Source organism: Tamandua tetradactyla, chromosome 10 (genome assembly GCF_023851605.1).
Source record: "Tamandua tetradactyla isolate mTamTet1 chromosome 10, mTamTet1.pri, whole genome shotgun sequence".
In the NCBI taxonomy this organism is placed as follows: domain Eukaryota; kingdom Metazoa; phylum Chordata; class Mammalia; order Pilosa; family Myrmecophagidae; genus Tamandua; species Tamandua tetradactyla.
The window spans coordinates 153,701-177,659 of record NC_135336.1 but is presented as its reverse complement, the minus strand read 5'-3'; the positions used below and the strand labels follow the sequence as shown (position 1 = coordinate 177,659).

Sequence of the window (23,959 nt, the reverse complement as noted above, 5' to 3'; positions counted from 1 at the left end):
CCCTGCACTCGGTGGTAAGCTCAGAGCAGGCAGGCTCTATTGTTGGCATGTAGGAGCCATTCAAGATTTGTCGAATAATAATAGGTTTGTTCTGCTTTCATTCTTGACAAGGAGAATTTTTTGATCATCTTCTTAAATGGTTAGAGACATAGTTTTGTAAAATACAAAGTGTGAACCTAAGTATGTGAATAGTATTCAACATACTCTTGCATTGCCTTGTATTTTTGAAATTTTTCATAAAAAGTTTGGGGAAAATAAATTAATACATCTGTACCACTTTGAAAATATTATGTACCCTAGAATATCCACCTTTTAATCCTGAGCCAATCTTGTGGAACCAGGCATTTCTTTCAATCCTGATTCAGTACTCTAGGATGGAAACTACTGATTAGACGATCTCCACATAGATGTGATACACCCATTTGTGGGTGTTACCATTTTTGTTGTGGGTGTTACCTTTTGATTAGATGCAGATGTGACTCCATCCATTCAAGGTGGGTCTTGTTTAGTTTACTGAAATCCTTAAAAAAGAGGAAATAATTTGGAGAGAGCAGAGCTGACAGAAATGACAGAAGTCAGAGCCAACAGAGAGAGCAGATATAGAAGCTTGGAGAACCAAAACATATATGTCTGGGGATGCTTGGAGCCCAGAAAATGTCACCATGAAATGTTAAGCAATCCAGAACCTGGAGGGAACCAAAGGAAGCCAAGAGATGAAAGCCAGCCCAAGAGAAGCAAAGTCAGGAACTCTCCGAAGAGCAGAGTCTGGAAGCCATGGAGCCCAAGAGCAAGGGCCTAGCAGATGCCAGACATTTGACTACCCAGCTGATAGAGGTGTTACTGAACAATCAGCCTTCCTTCAATAATGGTATATTTCCCTGAATGTCTTAGTTTGGACATTTTTATAAGCCTAGAATTCTAAACTTGTAACTTATTAAGTTCCCTTTCAAAAGCTGTTCCAGGATACCTGGGTGGTTCAGTGGTAGAATGCTCATCTTCCACGTAGGAGACCCAGGTTTGATTCCCAGACCATGCACCTAAAAAATAAAAAAAGCTGTTCCAGTTCTCATATATTGCATTCCAGCATCTTGCAAACTAGAACATATTTTAGTCCCAGGAATGGGGTGCTACTCTGGTTTGCAAATACCAAACATGTTGGAATAGTTTTATAAATGGATAATGGGAAAATTTTGGAGGAGTTGTGAGACACTTGATAGAGAAGGCCTAGAGAACTTTGAAGAGACTGTTGGTAGAAATGTGGATTCTAAAGGTAACATCTGATGAGGCTTTACATAGAAATGATGAATGTGTCATTCCAAACTGGAAGGAAAGCATTCATTGCAAATGGAAGGTATAATTTGAAAGTGATGTAGTTGGATATTTATCAGAAGAAATTTCCAAACTAAATGTAGAAAGTGCAGTCTGGTTGCTCCTTGAAGATTATAGTAAAATATGAGAGGAAAAAGATACATTGAGAACTGAATTTTTGGGTACAAGGAAAACAGAAATTTGTGTTCTGGAAAATTCTGGGCTTCCAGAAGGTGAAATCCCAATGAATAGGACCACACATGAGGATTTATTCAAGCATGGAAGTAGTCAGTCATTACAGGAAAAGTGAGTATTTGAGATGAAGTCATACAGAAAGGTTTTATGGAAAGCCCTATTATCTGATGGGGATAATCTCAGTTGGCATAGAAAACCAACAAGAGTGTTGTGGGATCTGCATAAATGGATCTACTGCCAGTCTGGACAAAAAGAGACAGAAAAGGGACAAATTGGGGGGAAAGTAACTTCAGTGGCAGAACCATGGAAGCTGAGATCTGAGGCTGAGAAATCTCAGGTCAGGAGAGTGGACAGACCAAAGCACTTGGAGTGGGTGAGTCTGCCCCTGCAACAGTTTGAAGCTGTTACATATCCCCAGAAAAACCATGTCATTTAAGCTTCCTTCAATATTGCTGGGTGGAACCTTTTTAATTGTTTCCATGCAGATAAGACCCACCCAATTGTGGGTGGTAATATCACATTAAATAGATAGTTTCCATGGAGATGTGTCCCCACTCATTCAAGGTAGGGTTGTTTACTTGAGCCGCTTAAGAGCGAACCATTTGGAAAAAGACTTAGAGCTATGTGAACTGACAGAGCTAACAAACTAGAAAGAGCCCCAGGAAAGCCATTGAAGAAGCCTTGAGAGAATGCTAACAGATGTTGCCATGTACCTTTCCAGCTGAGAGAGAAATCCCAAATATCATCAGCCTTCTTGAACCAAGGTATCTTTCCCTGGATGTCTTAATTTGGACATTTGCATAACCTTGCCTTAATTGGGACATTTTTGCAGCCTTAGAACTGTAAACTTGGAACTTCATAAATTTCCCCTTTTAAAAGCCATTCCATTTCTGGTATATCACATTCTGGCAGCTTACAATCTAGAACAGCCCCAAAGGCAGAGAGTGGGCCTTCGACCTTGCTGTTCTGGAAAAATCGTGCCCCTGACCTTGGAGAGGGTAGAGTACATTCCTTGGGGTTTGGGGAGAGCCTGGCTGCCACTACATTGTTCTGAAAGGGTTGAGCATGTGCCCCAGAGATGGCAGTGATCCTGGGTGCTGCCCCAAATCTTGGAGAGGGTGGAGCCAAGAAAAATTGGTCTCCCAAATATCCCCAAAGACTGTACCCACCCCAGTGTATGGTGAGAGCAAAGTCACTACCTAGGACCTTGGAAAGGGTGGAGCTCCCACTTTCCAAGTGTCCAAGGATAAATGACTTTCAGACTTTGAAATCTAATGGAGTTTGTACTGCATGTTGTAGGAAGATATAGGTCCTGTGGCCCCTGTGTTCCTTCCAATTTCTCCCTATGGAAATTGAAACATGTAATCTATGACTGTCCCTCCTTTTTATGTTGGTAGCAGATAACTACTGAGTTTCACAAGTCCAGAGTCAGAGGGAAAGTTTTTGCCTTAGAACAGACAATGGCTGTAACTTTCTTTAATGAGATTTTGATCTGGTTTTAAATTTGTATTGTATGTGTATTGTTACTGAAATGTTTTAAGGCTTTGTGATATTGTGATTGTTATAGTTTGCTAGCTGCCAGAATGCAATATACCAGAAATGGAAGGTTTTTAAAAAAGGAAATTTAATAAGTTGCAAGTTCACAGTTTATAGGCCATGGAAATGTCCCAATTAAAGTCTATAAAATGTCCAATCTAAGTCATCCTGGGAAACATACCTTGGTTCAAGAAGGCTGATGAAGTTCATGATTTCTTTCTCAAGTGGAAGGGCACATGGTGAATGCAGAGTTTCTCTCTCATCTGGAAGGGCACATGGTGAACATGGCATCATATGCTAGTCTCTTTTCCTGGCTTCCTGTTTCATGAAGCTCTCAGAAGGCATTTTCCTTCTTCATCTCCAAAGGCTGCTGGCTGGTGGATTCTACCTCTTGTGGCTATGTCGTTCTGCTCTGCTCTCTCTGAATCTCTCTTTCTCCAAAATGTTTTCTCTTTTATCAGATTACAGTAAATTAATCAAGACCCACCTGATTGGGTGGAGACATTCTCTACCTAATCCAGTATAACAACAATTCTTGATTGAGTCACATCTGCAGGGAAATGATCTAATTACAATTCCAAGCATACAGTACTGAATAGGGATTAGAAGAAACGGCTACCTTTACAAAATGAGATTAGGATTAAAACATGGCTTTTCTAGGGTACATATGTCCTTTCAAACCAGAACAGTGATAGAGTGAATGTGTTTTTTAGATGGAAAAATCATGTCTTTTGGGGAGCCCAGAGGGTGGAATGTGCCAGTTTGAAAATATTTTGTACCCCAGGAAAGCCATCTTTTAATCATGATCCAATCTTGTGGGACCAGCCATCTCTTTTAATCTTGATTTGATACTGTAAATTGGAAACTTGTGATTTGTTGATCTCCATGGTGATGAGACACACCAAATCATGGTTGTGACCTTCTGATTAGATGGAGATGTGACTCCACCTGTTCAAGGTGGGTCTTGATTAATTTACTGGAATCCTTTAAAAGAAGAAACATTTGGATGGAGCAAAGCTGAAAGAAATGACAGAAGCTTCAGAGCCAACAGAGAAAGCAGATACAGATGCTTAGAGAACAGAAGCATCAAAAAACAGAGACATGGATGTTTGGAGAAGATGTTTCAAGCCCAGAACCTGGAGAGAACCAAGAGAAGCCAAGAGATGGAAACCATCATCAGAGAAGCTAAGTAAGGAACCCCCAAAGAATCAGAGACTGAAAACAATGAAGCAAGGGAACAGCATATGTCAGCCACATGATTACCCAACTGACTGATGGTCATGAGCAATTGGCCTTCATTGAATTAAGGTATCTTTTTCTGGATGCCTTAATTTGGATAATTTTATCAACTTAGTACTGTAGAATTTGTAACTTTTTAAATTCCCCTTTTTAAAAGCCATTCCAGTTCTGCTATATCACATTCTGGCAGCTTGCAAACTACAACATCCCTTTACTCTCTTTCTTTTTACTGTTGTCTTCAATAAGCAACAATACTCAGTAGGTATGTCTTTTAAATATTCTACATAGCAGAAAACAATAGTTTCTGAATGGCAGGAATTATTCCACAGATATCTGCTTAAACTGTTAATGAAGCAGCTGTTGAGTTAACCTAACATCATCAGCATCACCATCTCCCCTAACTACTACTAGCATTATGTTCCATAGTCTTTGCATGTATTGTTCTCATGTAACTCTCTTAACAGTACTATGATATTGACATTATCAGCATCCCTATTTCGAAGATGTGAAATTGACACAAAATGATTAATGCCATATTTACACAGGAGAATTGAGGAATGGGTACATAAACCTAGGTAGTCTGAGTCTACAATTAATATTCATAAATTTGTGGTCCCAAACTATGGCAGCCCAGGGTTTGGAAGTCACCTCCCTTAGGGAAAAGGGTGGAACCTTGACCATGCAGCAGCGCTCCTAACCCAAACACATAGTGAAGTTCATTGAGCCTAATAACCATTGTTAATTAACTTACTGTAGACTCAGCTGAATATTCTTTGTAGCCAAATCTCCTGAGACTTGCTATATATGACACTCAACTTCTTCTTGTCTTTGGGGATCACTAATTTCCTTTCCTGACTGGCTATCATGGGGAACGAATTGTCTTCTCTCTGTAAGGCCCAAATAAAACCCATGTCTAACTTTCCATTTGGCATATTCTTTGGTCTTTAGGCTGTACTGGGCTGGAACACAAACCCCAATCCTAAGAAAAGCCAGACAGAAAGCAATGAATGAAAGGGACCAGGTACAACTCATTTCTTCTCCAGAAGCTGGAGTTACAAATTATTTCAGTTGCTGCTGTTGAGGCTGCCGCTGCTGATGTCCTTGTTGTTTTTAAAGGTCTGGACCCTCCATCTGTTTTGAATATTAATATTGAATATTAATATTCAAGTTAGTGTAGTCACCTTAGCTTGTTTCTGCCAGCAAGATGTGATATACTGGAAGCCAGAATTGTAGAGAACTCCATGTATGTAAATGAAATCTTGAATGCAGTTCAAGCTGGCAATGGTTTTTTACCTCCTGCAATTCTTTGTCTTGCTCATATTGGTACCATTGACCAAAATGCACATGCTTCCAGTTTACAGCCACTCTCACACCCATGTTCTATATCACACCATAATCCTCAATCATGGATACCCCTGCTAATATTTCACTGTGTCATTTGAACCCTTCCTTAGACACACATTCTCAACCAACCCTTTAGGCAGCACTTCCTCTACCTTCTATCCTAAATTGAAACCTGGATTTTTCCTGATGATTAATTAATGATAATATTGAACTTTTAAGTGTAAACAGATCATGGTGAGGTGATGTTTTTTGTCCAACTGATGTCACACTATCTAATGGGCTAGTAGAAGATCAGTTTTAGACTCAATTTTTCTGCTTCTACCATGCTCACCATTCCTTGCAGCAACTCCTCCCTCCTTTAAACTCCTTCATCCTGTTATACCATTCTCTTCTGCCCACTTTCTTCATCTAATATCTGAGGAAACCTAGAACTTTCCTATTGATCATGTTCCCTGCCATCCCCCTGTGGGGATACACATAGTCTAGTCCCTGACTTTGGCTAATTTATATCCTTTACTCCAAAGCTGTTGTGTCAGTGCCATTCTTCATTAATTTAGGCTGTACCTTATAGGCTTGCGTGAAATGCTTCCACCACGCCAGTTATTTGTGCTCCCCCAAAGCATGTGATACAGTAGGATGTATTGCTTAGGGTTGTGGTCCCTGAAGTTAAACTACTATTGTCCTGGCTTTATTACTTACTGTTACTGTGATTTGGGACAAGTTACTTTATCATTCTAAGCCTCAATTTCCTCAACTGTAAAATGGTGACAACAATATCAGGCATTCATTAAGCTTGTTGGGAAGAATACAAGAATTAACTCCTGGGAATAATTTAGACAGGTTGAAGGCAAGAGAAAGCCCAATTCAGACTATTTTATTGACTCACTTAGCTTGAAGTCCAGAGGAAATAAAGGCTTCAGATTTGGTTTGATACATTCACTCAGCCATAGGATTAAGGACCTGACTTCCTTCTCTTATTGTGCTGTGCTTTCTGGGGCTGTCAGATTTAGCATGTCTTGCTCTTCCTCATGGTGCCAAGAGGCTGTCATTAGAGCTATAGTCTTTCTCATCCAAGACAAAAGAGTGAACAAAATGATCATTTAAAGAAGCTCTTCCAGAAGAGTAAGGGAAACCCTCTCCATACCCTCAGGAAACCTCTGTTCCTGTCCTCTTGCTCAGATGCAAATAACAAGCCCATTCTTGAACCAGTGCCTAGGGCAGAGGAATTCAATGTTTTAATTTCTTCAGATGTGCTTAGACCAGACACTGTGGCATGGGGGAGGGAGTCACTGGAAAATATCAGGTCCTCTGTAAACTGTGCAGTAAGTATGAGATGGGGAAGTAGAAGTAGATGGATAATTGGGGAGATAATGGGGAGTTGAGCCCTTATCTAAAATGGGCAATTAGTAAACATCAATCAAATATTAACACATTAGTATTCCATTTGTATTTTTAATGACTACTTCTCATTTTTCTTTGTATTATCCTCTGCTTACATGATTGTTTCTCCATACCCCACCCCCACCCTCAAGCTTGTAAAATACTTAAGGCAGTGTGCTCTACTGATCATTTTTATTAATTACATGGTCCACCAAATATCTGTGACAAGAAGAGTACATAAGAAGAACATGATTTCAGTAAATGTTAGTTAAATAAATTAAATGGCTATAAAAATGATTCTTCTTAATGCCAAAGTCTCTTTGTGACAGGAATTAGAGATTACTCAACTCTCTTATGGTCAATTCAATGCATTTTAAAATATTTTTTCTTATAAAATATAATACTACTAACCCATAATTGATTACATAGACACAGAAAGCAATTATGCCCTTGGTATTTTCTAACTGATGAGTAAAATGTACTCTTTACCACAATTACATGTGATTTATTCTTTACATAGGTTTCTTTTATAATAATTTTATAAGTAGATGATTCCATTTGACCAGAGAGCATACTCTAAGAAGAACATAAAGAAACAGGATCTGTGGGGTCGGTATAACCTCATAACAAATGTTATGAAATGTTCAAATGAGTAAATTTGAACTCAGATCTATAGATCTTAAAATGACAAATTATCAGGGAAAACATCAGTAATGTACAGTGTGAAGTTATAAGATATTTACATTGGAAAAGACTTCCCTGCTAAGATTAATCTTTAAAACATCCAACCATCCACAAAATATATCTAATCAATTTAAAGCCAACAGACAGAGACATATGCATTATCCTTCCATATTTTTTGAAGTAAATAGCATTATTTATAAATAAGTTTATTTCAATAGTTTTGAATAGTAGAGAATATCAGCAATTCCACAATAATGTGGCCAGCAAATTTATGGCTGCAATTTTTCAACAGATATGCAAATGTTTCTCTATGTGAGCTTTTAAAAATTCCTTTGTAATTTTTTTCAGGTATGCTGAATTTCAGATTTTTAACCCCTGAAAACTATCTGACTTACAAACTTAATATTCAAATTAAAAATATCTTTCAAAGAAGAAAAGAATGTGGGAGACTATAAAATATACTGGCTGACAATAAATTTAGAGGAAATGTGGATTCTCTGTCATTTAACTGAAAGGCTGCAGCAGTAAAGAACTTTTGATTCTTGTCTATAGAAACTTTTGCTTCTTGTCTTCAGAGACCATGGTATGAATTTTAAGAGTAGAATCTGATGAAAGAGTAAAACAAAAAATATTCTCAGCATAAAAACTTGTCAGACCATTTGAACATCATAAAAATATAATAACAAATTTTAAATTCATAATAATACCACATAGGCCCAATCTAGGTAACACTACATATATAAAGCTACATTATACATGTTGCATTTAATAATTCATACGCTGATCAGTCACATTTTTATCTCATGTACTTCTGAAAACTACAAGGCTGGTTTATCTCTAGCCATAGGATTTTCACCATCTAATACAAAGTAACACTTTAGAAAATAATGAATCAGCATGAAGGACAGTTAATGCAGTGGACAGTAGTACATACCCACAGAACTTGATATCCACTCAAACTCAGTGATGTAAGCATTGTTACCAGAGGCCAGCATGTTAAATAATTTTGCCTTATGTTTCTGTGCATTGGGAATCACGTCCTAAAATTCCCTTCTGTATTGTCATGTAAGATCAAACCAGTAAATCACTTTCTTACAGCAAAATTCAGGGAAGAAACAGGGCACTTTTGATCTTACCACACCTGACTAAATTTTAACACAACTGTGTTAAGTAATGGTAATTTTCCATTACCTCTGCTGCATTTGGGTAGTGAGTCATACAAGTGAACCTTTCCAAGTCTCCTCAATAATCAGACTGCTTGATGGAGCAGCCAATGTTTATTAAAATCCATATTCCCCACTGTTTTCACTTCTTTGAGGACCTTAAGTGTCGTAACAGTTAGGTGCGCAATCAGTACAATGGAAAATATCCCACCCTGAATAATGTTTGAAAAAATACCTCCTTCCAAAAGCTACACATGACCAATAGACTGTAGAAGAGATGCTCAATACCATTAATTATTAAAGAAAAAGCAAATTAAGAGAAAACCCAAATGCCATGTTTCCCCATAAACAAAGGAAGAATTTGAAACAAATGGGAAATTTTCTCAGTAATGAGAGGATAAATTGATGCACTTTTTTTTGCTCTGCCACCAATTTAAATATGCCTACATTTGAACCAGTAACACCATTTTTATAAATATATTCCTGGTACAAAGATGTATGCACAAGGATATTACAATGTTGAATAAGGAAACAGCTAAATGAATTACAAAAAAATCTATTCAAAGAAATATCATGAAGCATCTAAAGAAAATGAGATAAATCTGTATTTTCTTTATACTGAAAATATTCAAATTACATTGCAAAGTGAATAAAAGCAAGTTGGATAACACAATATCTATAATGCAATTACCATCTGTTTAAGAAAAGTGTATATATACACACACATATATATCCTAGTACATGCATAGAAATTTCTGGAAGTGCTCACAAAATGCTGATAGCCTAAGAAGGGGGACTCTAAATTGGTGGTGCAATCAAAGTGCTGCAAAATCTGCCCTTAACCTTTTATCTTATTATTTCATTCTTTGTCAAAAATATTTACAATGAGAGGGGTAATAAATTCTCTTTCTCCCTTATCCTTCTTATACAAGGGTAAAAGTGGATGTTAAATGCCCAGTGTGAAGAGCGTGTCCTGGATGAGGAGCCCTGAATGTTTGTCCCACATATATAAACATGAGCAGGCACACACACACACACACACACACATGCACACACACACAAAACTCACCACCTTCCACCAGATTCTGAAACTTGGTATCAATTTAAATGCCAATGACATTTATCCATTACATTTTGGATTGTCTTATTTCAAGGAAGAATGGAAGGAAGGAACAGAAAAAAGTGTTAATTTGGCCATTGCAGTCCCGAATACCTGGCTTAGATATTTCAAAAGAGAAAGTTAGAATCTTATATATTTTTTCCATTTCCAAAAGAATGGAATATATTTTTCGTAGATAGTATCAGTGATACAGGGAAATGCTTTGACTTGCTCCATACTTCAATCAATCTTGAAATAAGGATTGGGACAGAACACTCAAAATATACTTCTGTTGTTACTGTAAACCACAAGAGTGGTGAAACTGCATTCATAAGGTTGTTGAAATACCACACAATAAATCATGGGGATTCTGACAGGTGGTCAAATTTCTGACACTTTTCAACATACCAACTCACAAAAACACTAAAATGTAACACTCTGATTTTAGTCAGTGGTCCCTCTTTCCAAAATATATTGATACCACACTCAGTCACACTCAACAGTAAAAGTAATTTGAACAAGCATTCCCAATCTATGTTTATTTCTATAAATTGCATTCATACCATCATATTCCTATACTATGTACATTGCCAAACATACAAATAGAAATTAAAATGAATGAGGTTTAAAATGCTTAGAAAATCAAGCCACTAGTATTTTCTTCCCACATCCAATGGGATACTGTTTCCAATAACTCAAACAGTAATTCTCAGGGTATCGCACATGGAATTATAAAAGTCTGCCCTTAAAGCCTTGAGAGAGCTCAGTGAAAATCACATGTGGCCTTGTTCCCCCTGCCCCCGGCAGACCCGTGGTCCTTGACCTGTGGGAACCAGGAGTCCTCGCCACGACTGCCAGTTGGCCTGGTCCAGGCCCTCGGGCAGCAGTGGCAGCCTGGGGACTTCATGACCACGGCGGCTTCCCCACCCCTAGACCCGACCTGCTGCCTGATTTCCCTGCCCGCACTTGCCTGGTGGCGGGGCTGCGAGAAGAGAATGGCGGCTTCCAGGATGCGGCAGAGGGCGGTCAGGGACTCAAGGGCCAATGAAACGGGTCTGCGTGTTCCCAAGCGCGTCTACCTCCTCAGACCGTGGAGCCGGGCACGGTGACTGCTCTGTCCGGACTGAGTGAGATGCTGCCTCGCAGCGACAGCGACGGGCAGAGGCCTTAATGGGCCTGAGACCTGAACAGAGCCCTGAGGACACACATGGAAGGGTAAGCGGCAGACGGGTGGTTAGCACCTGCTTAATAATTTCAAGACACAAATAGTGGTAGGATAATGTGCCATATTTGTCCAGTAAGAAGTGCCCACCACACTTTGGGAAGATTTACTGATCTTTTATAGAAGGTCTGTGTATATAATAGGGAAAAGCTGCTCTCCGCTTTCCCTCAGTCTTTAAAAAGAAAACTTTTGCTACAGCTGTGCTTACTAGATAGATGTCAGGAGGTTGCTGAGGTTTGATAGAGTGAGAAAATCATGTCTTGAAATGCCCATTTGTTAAAAAATAATAATAAATTTTAAAAAATCAGAGAAAATTAAACTCTCCTAGAAATGATTTTGAAATGGAATTTAGACTGTCTCTGCAAGCAACTTGGGGAAGACAAACATTCATGCTGGTTCTGTGTTAGAGCACATGAAACAGAAGGCTGAGAAAAAGGCCAGACTGGTCATATTTAGAACATATTTTCATATTATAACCATTGTTTTGTGTGCACATTTTATTCCTTAATAATTTCCATGTATTTGACAATGCTAAATAATTTTTTGAAATATCTCTTCTTCCTAGATGTTTTGAAGTGACTGACATATGTTAAAAATAGTGGTAATTAATATTTTAAAATTTTAACTTCTGAGTGAGACTAAAGCAAAAAATGTTTATTTGGTACAAAATTTATATTTTGACTAGTGCAGTTCCTATGATAATTTATGTGGACAGTTTAATTGAACACCATAAGTAGCTAGGACCTTGAATAGGGCATAAGATTTTGTGGGTTTGTCCAGAGTGATGCCCCAATAAACCCCAGAGTGATTTGAACAGTGAGTATAAAAGTATTTCCAAACTCCCCTTCGAGGAATAGTGAGAAAAGGGGAAAATTTAACTTTCCCAAGTGGAGAATTCTTGATATTCTCACAAGCAGTGGAGACAACCAAAGCAATAGGCTAAGCCCCAATCCTGGGGTTTGTTCATATGAAACCTAACCCCATAAAGGATAGGTTAATCCTACTTAAAATCAAGCCTAACAGTCACTCTCAAGAGAACCTCTTTTTTGGCTCACATGTGGCTTTTCTCTCCCAGTCAACACAACCAGCAAACTCACCATCCTCCCCCTCTCTATGTTGGACATGACTCCCAGGTGTGTAGACCATTCTGGCAATGTGGGACAGAAATCCTAGAATGAGGTGAGACTTAGCATCAAGGGGTTGAGAAAACCTTCTTGACTAAAAGGGGAAGAGTGAAATGAGACAAAATAAAGTGTCAATGGCTGAGAGATTCCAGAGTCGAGAGATTATCCTGGAGGTTATTCTTATGCATTAAATAGATATCACCTCGTTAGTTAAGATGTAATGGAGAGGCTGAAGGGAACTGCCTGAAAATGAAGAGCTGTGTTCCTGTAGCCATGTTTCTTGAAGATGATCATATAATGGTACAGCTTTCACAATGTGACTGTGTGATTGTGAAAACCTTGTGTCTGATGCTCCTTTTATCTACGTTATCAACAGATGAATAAAACGTACAGAATAAAAATAAATAATAAGGGGAACAAATGTTAAAATAAATTTAGTAGATTGAAATGCTAGTGATCAATGAAAGGGAGGGGTAAGAGGTATGGTATGTATTAATTTTTGTCTGTTTTCTTTTTATTTCTTTTTCTGAATTGATGCAAATGTTCTAAGAAATGATCATGATGAATATATAACTACATGATGATATTGTGAATTATTGATAATATATGTAGAATGGAATGATCATATGTTAAGAATGTTTATGTTTGTTGTTATATTTTTAAAAAATTAATGAATGAATAAATAAATAAGAAAGGAGAAGAAAAAACTGATATTTTCAGAAAAACTGAAAAACCACTAGAAATAATAAAAGAACTCAGTTGGGCGGGTCAGTGGAAAAAAAATAATGTATTGAAATAGCCTTCATAAAAGAAAAATGGTGGTAGTAAAAGAATGAATTTTGTAAATATCTTTTAGTTAAAATTCATATGAAATATTGTGATTTTATTGAAATGAATAAACTGCCTTTCAGAGTAGTACACATTTTGTGCACTGGTTTGTGGGAAGACTGATAAAGAAGTGCAAAGGGTTCTATATCAGTGTGTTTATGATGAGACAATATTAACCATAGGGATTAACATGTCCCTATGTTTGTGCATTTGGTTTTACATTGCCATGTATACAATGAGAAAACACATCCTAATTTACAGCATCTGGTCTTCTAGATTTTAGGGAGGTTTTGAGGCCAAGATGGTCATGCTTAGGAGATGTCTCAGATTATAACCCTTGTTAAGTTTGTTCAGTTTTATTTGACAATACTGTGTATATAGTGGACAAGTAGTTTCCTGTTTGAAATATCTTGTCTTTCTAAATGTTGTTTAGAAGACACAAACGTTGTTACATGTTTGTAGTTTATTCAACACTACTGTATTTTTTTTCTTTTTCTTTTCTTTTTGAACACGCTCAGGGTGCCTCTCCCATCGAAACTACTGTATTTATAGTGGACAAATATAAGTCTTTATTTGAAGCTAATAGCCTTTCTAGATATTTGGAAGTGCAGAAATTATGGAAAAAGTAGAAATAGTAAAATAAAACATTATGTAGATATTGTTTTGTTAAAATTCACATGAAATATATTTTGGAAATGGAAAGGTCAAACCACCTCCAGAGCAGTAAACATTCTGTGTGTACATTATTTATGCTTCAGGGACCAGGAAGAAGGAAGTATCAGGGAGTCTATGCTAGTAGGTCTATAGTTAGGCAAGATGGACTATCATCCTATGTGTTCTGTGTACTTTGTTTTACTTACTCTACTTGCATATGGTGTGTATAATGAACAAATAAGTCCTAATTTTACATATTATAGTCTTTACATACTATAATATTTAATATAGATTTTACATATTATAGTCTTTAATATAGATATTAAAGCAGTTGCCAATGTATGACCGAAATAGAGTTAGTAAACTAGTACATTTTGCAAATTTTATATTAAAATTCATAAGGAAGAATTTGTTCTGAAAATGATGGAGATTTAAATTGTTAAACATCCCATGTAGGCATTAAAGATGCAACCACTGGGTTGATAGAGGTGAGAAGGGGAAGAGTTCTAGGTCAGAATGTTTCTATTTAGAAAATATTTTCCGATTGTATCCTTTGTTACATGTCTATGGTTCATTCAGTGCCACTGCTTGTATCATGGGCAAACTTAAGTCCTTATTTGAAACTGCTAGTCGTTCTAGATGGTGGGATGTATATGACATATGTTAAAGGTAGAGTGTAAAAGAACACTTAAATGTTTTTCCTGTTAATACATGAAAATGGCTGTATTTGGGAAATGGCATTCTTAAACTAGATGTCAGTGGAGCAGTATGCTCACAGGCTAGTGGGGGAAGGGAGTGGAGAGGGAAGAGCTCTTCAGTTGTGAGTTGTTAGACAAGTTCAGATCATCTGGCTATTGTCCTATACAGGCATTTTAGTTATTACCATGTTTTACAGGACAAGAAAGATGTTGTGAAATAATGACACTTATCTGCAATAATCACAGGTATTTTACAAGAAATGTATATAGAACTAGGGTTATAATCTAAAACTGCCTTCAAGATCTCCAGATTCTAGCAAAGAGCCCTTCCCTTTGCCCTTCCTTCTCTTCCTCTTATACCAATTCATTGACTAAGTGCAAAATATGTCTAGCTTCTTGAGGTGGATTATAAAGGTCATTTCCAGGAGAGTCTTTTATATAAACTAATACAAGGACATTTGCATAGGGATTTATTGTTTATTATTTATAATATATTTTGAATATTAGGACTTGTCCTTTAAAGCATATGTTGTATACATCCAGCCATCTAGAAAGACTAGTGGTTTCAAATAAGAACTTAAGTTTGCCCGTGATACAGACAGTGGCACTGGTTACTTGTGTAACCAAAATTGTTAAACATCCCATGTAAGCATTACAGATGCAGCCACTGGGTTGATAGAGGTGAGAAGGGGAAGGAGTCCAGGTCAGAATAAAGTAGAGTTAGTTCTTCTGTTTATAATTCTTATGATATTCTTATAACACTAATTTCCATTTGATTCTCTAAAATGCTATAATGGAAATATGAGAATTTTGATATTTCCTGTTTTCATAAACATTCTGCACATGTTGCCAACAGTGGAGAATCTTAGGTAAGCACAGAATGCTACAAAGATGGATATTTTGGGGCATTTGCTAGTCCTTTCTAAGACAGTTGATGTCAGAGTCCTGACACTGTAAGGAGGTGAATGAGATGAAAGATGGAAATGTGAGAGAAGAGACTGAAAAAGAGTTTATTCGTCAAAGACTAGCCTTGTGGAGATAGGAGGGAAGTCCTCAAAATTGTATCCCTGAATTGGAGAAATTTTCAAGATTTTATAGCATTCAAACAAAGGTATGCAGGCTTAGGAAAATGAGCACTGTGGTTTGATATGAGGAGGTTAGAAATTGTCTAATCACTGAACATGTGCAGATTGATTACATGTTTAGGTTACTGAATTTTAAGGTTTAGCCTACTGTGCATGTTTCTCAGCCCAACTCTGATTAGAACAGCCTTGGTCTAGCAAGATAATTTAGGAGTTGGGCGGTCAGTTCTGAGTTGACTCATATTGAGTAACAAAGGGGCAACACACAAAGGCACCCACATTCAGGGTTGCAAAGCAGATAGGTGATATAGTGGGAGCAACCATGAGTGGCTTTTTCTCTGTCTAGTCACAGGGTAAAGATTATACAATTTAAAAATATATCATCAGCATTAAAGAAACAAGGCATCTGGGTTATAGCCCAATTATTTGCTTGTGGGTACAATATAATATATAAAGTTAGAAGGTATTAAATAATGATTCATTAACTATAATTATATTTGTTAGTGCTCTGTTAAAGTGCCAAAAGGGACTACTGACAATCCAAATTAAAATATATATATATAAATCAGTTTCCTTGTACTGCTCAGTGAGAACAGAGAATTAAGGACATTATATATATATATATGTATGTATTTTAATTTTTTTATTAATCAAAAAAAGAAAAGAAATTAACACAACATTTAGAAATCATTCCATTCTACACATGCACTCAGTAATTCTTAGTATCATCACATAGATGTATGATCATCATTTCTTAGTACATTTGCATCGATTTAGGAAAAGAACTAGCAAAACAGCAGAAAAAAATATAGAATGTTAATATAGAGAAGAGAATTAAAATAATAATACTAATAAAAATATATATATATAAAAAAAGGAAAAAGAAAAAAAAACAAAAACAAAAGATACAAACAAACAAACAAACAGACAAAAAACTATATTTCAGGTGCAGCTTCATTCAGTGTTTCAACATAGTTACATTACACTTAGGTATTATTGTGCTGTCCATTTTTGAGTTTTTGTATCTAGTCCTGTTGCACAGTCTGTATCCCTTCAGCTCCAATTACCCATTATCTCACCCTGTTTCTAACTCCTGCTGGTCTCTGTTACCAATGATATATTCCAAGCAGATTCTCGAATGTCGGTTCACATCAGTGGGACCATACAGTATTTGTCCTTTAGTTTTTGGCTAGACTCACTCAGCATAATGTTCTCTAGGTCCATCCATGTTATTACATGCTTCATAAGTTTAGTCTGTCTTAAAGCTGCATAATATTCCATCGTAGGTATACGCCACAGTTTGCTTAGCCACTCGTCTGTTGATGGACATTTTGGCTGTTTCCATCTCTTTGCAATTGTAGATAATGCTGCTATAAACACTGGTGTGCAAATGTCCATCTGTGTCTTTGCCCTTAAGTCCTTTGAGTAGATACCTAGCAGTGGTATTGCTGGGTCATAATCCATTCTGCCAGTCTATGTCTTTTGACTGGGAAATTCAGTCCATTAACTTTTAGTGTTATTACTGTTTGGATAATATTTCCCTCTACCATTTTACCTTTTGTATTATATATATCATATCTGAGTTTCCTTCTTTCTACACTCTACTCCATACCTCTCTCTTCTGTCTTTTCGTATCTGACTCTAGTGCTCCCTTTAGTATTTCTTGCAGAGCTGGTCTCTTGGTCACAAATTCTCTCAGTGACTTTTTGTCTATAAATGTTTTAAGTTCTCCTTCATTTTTGAAGGACAATTTTACTGGATATAGAAGTCTTGGTTGGCAGTTTTTCTCTTTTAGTAATTTAAATATATCATCCCACTGTCTTCTAGCTTCCATGGTTTCTGCTGAGAAATCTACACATAGTCTTATTGGGTTTCCCTTGTAGGTGACAGACTGTTTTTCTCTTGCTGCTTTCAAGATCCTCTCTTTCTCTTTGACCTCTGACATTCTAACTAGTAAGTGTCTTGCAGAACGCCTATTTGGGTCTAATCTCTTTGGGGTGCACTGCACTTCTTGGATCTGTAAATTTAGGTCGTTCATAAGAGTTGGGAAATTTTCAGTGATAATTTCTTCCATTAGTTTTTCTCCTCTTCCCTTCTCTTCTCCTTCTGGGACACCCACAACACATATATTTGTGTGGTTCATATTGTCCTTCAGTTCCCTGATCCCCTGCTCAAGTTTTTCCATTCTTTTCCCGATAGTTTCTGTTTGTTTTTGGAATTCAGATGTTCCATCCTCCAAATCACTAATTCTATCTTCTGTCTATTTGAATCTATCATTGTAGGTATCCATTGTTTTTTCTATCTTTTCTACTTTGTCCTTCACTTCCATAAGTTCTGTGATTTGTTTTTTCAGTTTTTCTATTTCTTCTTTATGTTCAGCCCATGTCTTCTTCATGTCCTCCCTCAATTTATCGATTTCGTTTTTGAAGAGGTTTTCCATTTCTGTTCGTATATTCAGCATTAGTTGTCTCAGCTCCTGTATCTCATTTGAACTATTGGTTTGTTCCTTTGACTGGGCCATATCTTCAATTTTCTGAGCGTCATCCATTATTTTCTGCTGGTGTCTGGGCATTTGATCAGATTTCCCTGGGTGTGGGACCCGGCTGGTTGAAAGGTTTTTCTGTGAAATCTCTGGGCTCTGTTTTTCTTTTCCTGCCCAGTAGGTGGCGCTCGTGGCGCTCGTCTGTCTGCGGGTCCCACCAGTAAAAGATGCTGTGGCTCCTTTAACTTGCCAATCCGAATCTCGCAGTTGGCCCGGGAAACCGCGTGTGGAGGGGGGTCGCCAGCCGCCGCAGCTTGGGGGAGTGCCGGTCCAAATTGCCCAGCTGGCCCGAGACGCCAAGCGTGGCGGGAGGGCCCCACTATCCAACGTTCCCAGTCAGACCGGGGAGCCACGTGCATGGAGGGGACCCCAGTCGCCAGCCGCCCCGGCTGGGAAAACGCGCGCCCCTCGAGTATCTCACCGCAGCGGATTCTCCCTTCCCGTTCAGTCATTCCAGAATGGGGTACGCTGTCTTTTTGGTCTCTGTCTTGGCTCCGGGAGCTGTTTCGTATTGTTTCTGTTTCTTTAGTTGCTGTTCTGGAGGAGGAACTAAGACCCGCACATCTTACTAAGCCGCCATCTTCTCCGGAAGTCTGCCGGACATTATATTTTTAAATGAGGATGAAAAAGAAGATAAGGTTAAACTGAAAAATAAATGAATATTTCCCCAATTAGAAATCTCTAAAAAATTATTGCCTTTTTATATTTCATAAACATTGAGATGATAAATGCATGAGTGTAGTAAATTTAAAATTTATTATCTAATAATGAATAACCCCATAACTATTGGGATGAGTAATTTTCCCAATAATAGGTGTGTTTTCTTATTCTATTTTCCCCAGTGATATTTATGAATACACTTTTGCAGTTGAAATAAATGCTCTGAGAGCTGTGCCAATTAAATTAATTTACACATAAAGATTACTCATCAACCTCTATCAGTGTATACTCAAGAGAGATTTGTTACAAATAAAAGATAAAGTGCACAAGATCAAGAAAGTTTAATGCAATACTACAGAAATATGGAATGTACGGGAGCAGATTCCCAAGAACTTTTTCAGTCACACAGGACATGCTTACTCTCAGCAACATGAACCATAATCCTGGGGAATTATTTGAATGCACGGAATCCACAGCCTCATTTTAAGAGGAGGTTTTCATTATTCTCTAGTCATGTAGGAAAAACCATGATGTGTGAGTAGGCAGCTAACCAGAAACCCAAATTGTCTGACAAAGCCCAGGTGCAAACTATCAGTGTGCACATTTTTCTGTAAGTATTTCAGATCACTGTGTGTGTGTGTGTGTGTATCTGTGTGTGTCTTAATGTGCCAGGATGCTATCACAAATAGCACATCCATGGGTTTTCTTGAAGTATAACAATTTATTGTATCATGATTTTGTAGGCCCGAAGTCCAAAATGAAGACATCATCAAATATTCTTTCTCCCTAAATTCTGTCACATTCTGATACTGGTTGGCTGCAATCCTTTGGGTTCCTTGGCTTGTACCTCTGCTTCCCACTGCATTTCTAGTTCCTTGTGTCTAATATTCTCTGATTTCTGCTAAATTCAAGCTTCCTTCTTGGGCCTTCTCTTTTTTCAAGGCTTCCAGTAATATGGAAGTTCATTTGCTATACCTGGAAATATGTTAAAAGTTCTATTTACAAATAAATTCAAACACAGTAGCACAGATTAAAATTAAGAATGTCTGACATTGGGTTATATAATTCCAAAAACCACATTATGTAGCACAGTTCAAAAACTGTAATGTTTCAGATCCAAACATGACTTATTTAATAACTATTTAGTGTACTACATTCGACTTTGGCCAAGGATCAACACTATGCATCCATATAATGCTGGAGATAATCAGAGTTGGTGGAGACTAGCTTAGATTAATACTTTGCTCAAATACATGTTGAGGTAAGTGCCTCTATTCTTGAAGAAGTACAAGAATACTCTCCTTTTTCAAGAGCTTTCTAATGATCAACTTCTCTCAACTGGTCTTCATGGACCTATTTTTCAGGCTATATATTATGGGATTAAGGGAAGAGACAATAAATTACAGAAATCAGAATGAAATCAGTGAAGGAAGAAGACCCCAAAAAGGTTTCAGGTGAGAAATGATAACAGTTGAGAGAAAAAGAGTAATAAAAGCCAGGTGTGAGAGGCAGGTGGAATGGCATGTGACTGCCCTTGTGTGGAGGAAATCTTTCTGACAGTGGAGAAGATTTAGATGAATGAGATTAGCATTCAGATAAAGCAACATAAATCAAGTACTGCATTAATGATAATAAGCCCAATTTCTGCAGTTATATGCTCTAAGCAAGAAACAATTAGCAATTGGGGAATAGCACGGAAACCCTGCTGGATTTCACTGAGTCCAGATTAAGATAAAGAAAGGTGACTACTGTATTTGTAATGCACATAAGGCTACTGCTAAATCAAAGCAGGACTGCTATCCTCACACACTTTCCCTGTTCATGTTGAATGCATAGTTCAGGGGATGGCATATGACAGCACAGAAGTCAGTGGATATCACCATGAGGAAGAACAGCTCTGCAGCTGCTGAAAAATCCATTAGAAATAACTAGGTGACACATTCAAGGAGGGAGATAGTTGTTGTGGGTTAGTTAGTTGACAACAGTTTTTAGCACAGCTGCAGAAATGAAGCCAAGAACAAACAGGGACAGATTTCTTAAGAAGTGTATAGGTGTGTGGAGGCATGTGTCCAGAGAGGTTATGATGATGCTAAGGCCATTCCCTATCAGGGCTGGTAGATATATAAGTATAAAAATTGAAGTTTGCAAAAACTGTAATTTCCATGGGCCAGAAAAATCTAAGAAGAAATTATGTTACCCTTGACATGTTATTCATTCTTGATCATATTAACAAAGAAAAATAAAATATATTGAAGATATCCAGGAAACCAAGGTTTCCTACTTAATGCATAGCACACATTAATCAATGTATGGTTTCCAAGTGTGTGTGTAACAGCAATAAGAGGTTTAGCAATAAATTATTTCCATCCATAAAAATATCCAGCTTATTAGTCTGACATTCCATATATATTCAGTTTTACCAAATTTTCTGCTTCCTATAAGAATATAAGTTACAGAATGCTAATCAAGCACATAAACTAACAGTTTGCTCTACTGCTCAGCATCACCAAATTTGTTCTATGAAGCATCATATGCATTAATAAGATTGATTTTAATTTACATCTGATGGGAAAGAAAGGAAAAGATATGGGCTCTCCTGTTTGTCTGTACCAAAGCCTATTTCTAATTTGCTTTACAAATTTTTAGCTTTCAGTTTTCTGTATTATAAATAAACTTGATGAAACATTCAACATTCTTTTCTCTTGTTTGCTTTAAATCTGCTTTCCTCCTATAATTTTAACTTCTCTCATTAATTTTCTGAGATTTATAAGTGATTAGATGTTTATAAGTGATTAAATGTCTTTTTGCTAATAGTTCTTTTTCTTGAGCTATGTTTCCTATTTCTCTCACTTTACATTTTCATATAGATTTATTTCTTAGTTTTCGAACATATGGGGCAGTTTCAGGTATTATTAGAATATATATGCATATATATAATCAGATATAATTTAACATTACACTGCTATATAACATAAAGAGGAGGGGATGAATATATTTTTCTATGTAAATATATCTTTATTTCCTTTGTCTGGATAATAAATTCTAATCACCTGTTTCTTAGTCTATAGTAGACATTTTATGTATTTTCTGACTGCTTCCCATGCTTGTCTAAACATAACCCAAAATTAAATGATTTCATATACTTTTATATTTTATTTAAAATTTGCCAACTCTTTGGATTGAGAAATGTGAGCCAGGATTTTAAAAAGCACATATATTTATACTCAAACGATGACAATCTAATTTTCTAATATTAAAGTTCAAATTTATTTGTAAATAATTGGGATATGTCTTCTCTGTCTTCCCCCATTGGCCATCATACCCTATCCATTTGACAATTTAATTAATTCAACTGATTGGAAAAATATGAGGATAATGTAATTGTTTAAAGAATAATGTAATGTGGGGGCAAGATGGTGGAATAGTGAGGTGTGGAATTTAATTCATCTTTCAGAGCAGTTAGTAAAAAGTCAGAAACAATACAGAAAAACTGCCAAGGGAACAACAGTTACTGGACACACAGTATAAACCAGTCTGGACCAGGTAGAACAGCTGAAATTCCACACATGTGTTGTGGGTATACCAGAAGGTGTAGAGAAGGGGAAAGGAGGAGAAATGGAGAAAATAATCACAGAAAAGGTCTCATCTCTTATAAAAGAAACAAAATTACAGATCCAAGAAGTACAGTGTACCTCAAACAGGATAGATCCAAATAGACATACTGCAAGACACTTACTAATCAGATAGTTAAATGTCAAAGATAAAGAGAATTTTAAAAGCAGCAATGGAAAATCCATCTATCACATACAAGAGAAACCCAGTGAGATTTCTTAATGTGGATTTCTCAGCAGAAACCATGGAGGCAAGAAGGCAGTTGCATAAATTCTCAAAGAGAAAACTGCCAACCAAAATTCTATATCCAACAAAAATGTCCTTGAAATGAAGGGTGAGATTAAAATATTTTCACACAATCTCTGAGATAATTCGTTACTAAGAGAATGGCTCTGTAAGAAATACAAAAGGAAGCTCTACAGGATGATAGGAAAATGCAATAGAGAGTGTTTTGGAAAAGAGTATAGAAAAGAAGACTATCAGTAAAGGCTAAAATAAAAAAATAGATATGGCATATAAAATCTAAAACATAAAATGGTAGAAGAAAATACTGCCTTTATAGTAATATAGTAATATCATTACATGTTAATGGACTAATTTACCAATCAAAACACAGATTAGCAGAATGGATTAAAAAACAGGACCCATCTATATGCTGTCTATAGGATACTCATTTTAGACCCAAGAACAAAAATAGGTTGAAAGTGAAAGGTTGGGATAAGTTATTTCATACAAACAACAATCTGAGTAGAGCAGGAGTAGCTATAACTATTATCTGGTGAATCATAATTCAAATGTAAAACAATTAAAGGAGACAAAGAAGGACAGTGAGTATTAATAAAAAGAACAATTCAACAAGAAGACATAACAGTCATAAATATTTATGCAACAAGACAGAGTGCTAAAAGTACATGAGACAAACACTGGCAATGCTGAAGGGAGAAATAGATGGCTCTACCATAATAGTTGGAGACTTCAAGTCCCCATTCTCATGAATGGATAGAAGATCTACAAAGAGGATTAATAAACAAATAGATCATTGGTATGATATGATAAATAAACTAGACTTAACAGACATTTATAGAAAATGCTACCCCACAACAGCAGGATACACATTTTTCTCAAGTACTCATGGATGGTTCTCAAGGATAGACCATATACTGGGTCACAAAGAAAATATCAATAAATTTTAAAATATTGAAATCATACAAAACACTTTCTCACATAATAATGGAATGAATTTGGAAATCAATATTAGTCAGAGGGCCAGAAATTCAAGTACATATTGAGGCTAATCGACACACTCTTAAATAACTTGTGGGTCAAGGAAGAAATTACAAGAGAAATTAATAAATATCTTGGGACAAATAAAATGAAAACACAGCATATCAAAATGAATGGAATGCAAAATTAATGGAATGCTAAGAGGGAAATTTGTTGCCTTGGATGTCTATATTAAAAAAGAAGAAAGAGCAAAAATCAAGGATTTGTACACTTGGAAGAACTAGAGAAAGAATAGCAAACTAACCCCAAGACAAACAAAAGGAATGGACTAATGAAGATTAGAGCAGAAGTAAATGAAATTGAGA

The 23,959-nt window shown here is 36.7% G+C and overlaps 1 long non-coding RNA gene across 2 annotated transcripts in view; it reads right to left on the bottom strand.

Moving 5' to 3' along the window:
- Positions 1-7,185: 7,185 nt before the first annotated feature.
- Positions 7,186-23,959, bottom strand: part of LOC143648118 (uncharacterized) — a 167,367-nt gene continuing 150,593 nt past the window's right edge. Inside the window, exon 5 of one of the 2 annotated variants that reach the window (XR_013158378.1) lies at positions 7,186-8,291. This is a non-coding gene — a long non-coding RNA (uncharacterized LOC143648118). Of the gene's footprint in view, positions 8,292-10,924; positions 11,144-23,959 lie in introns of those variants that run through there. The other variant, XR_013158379.1, reaches the window with a different exon arrangement.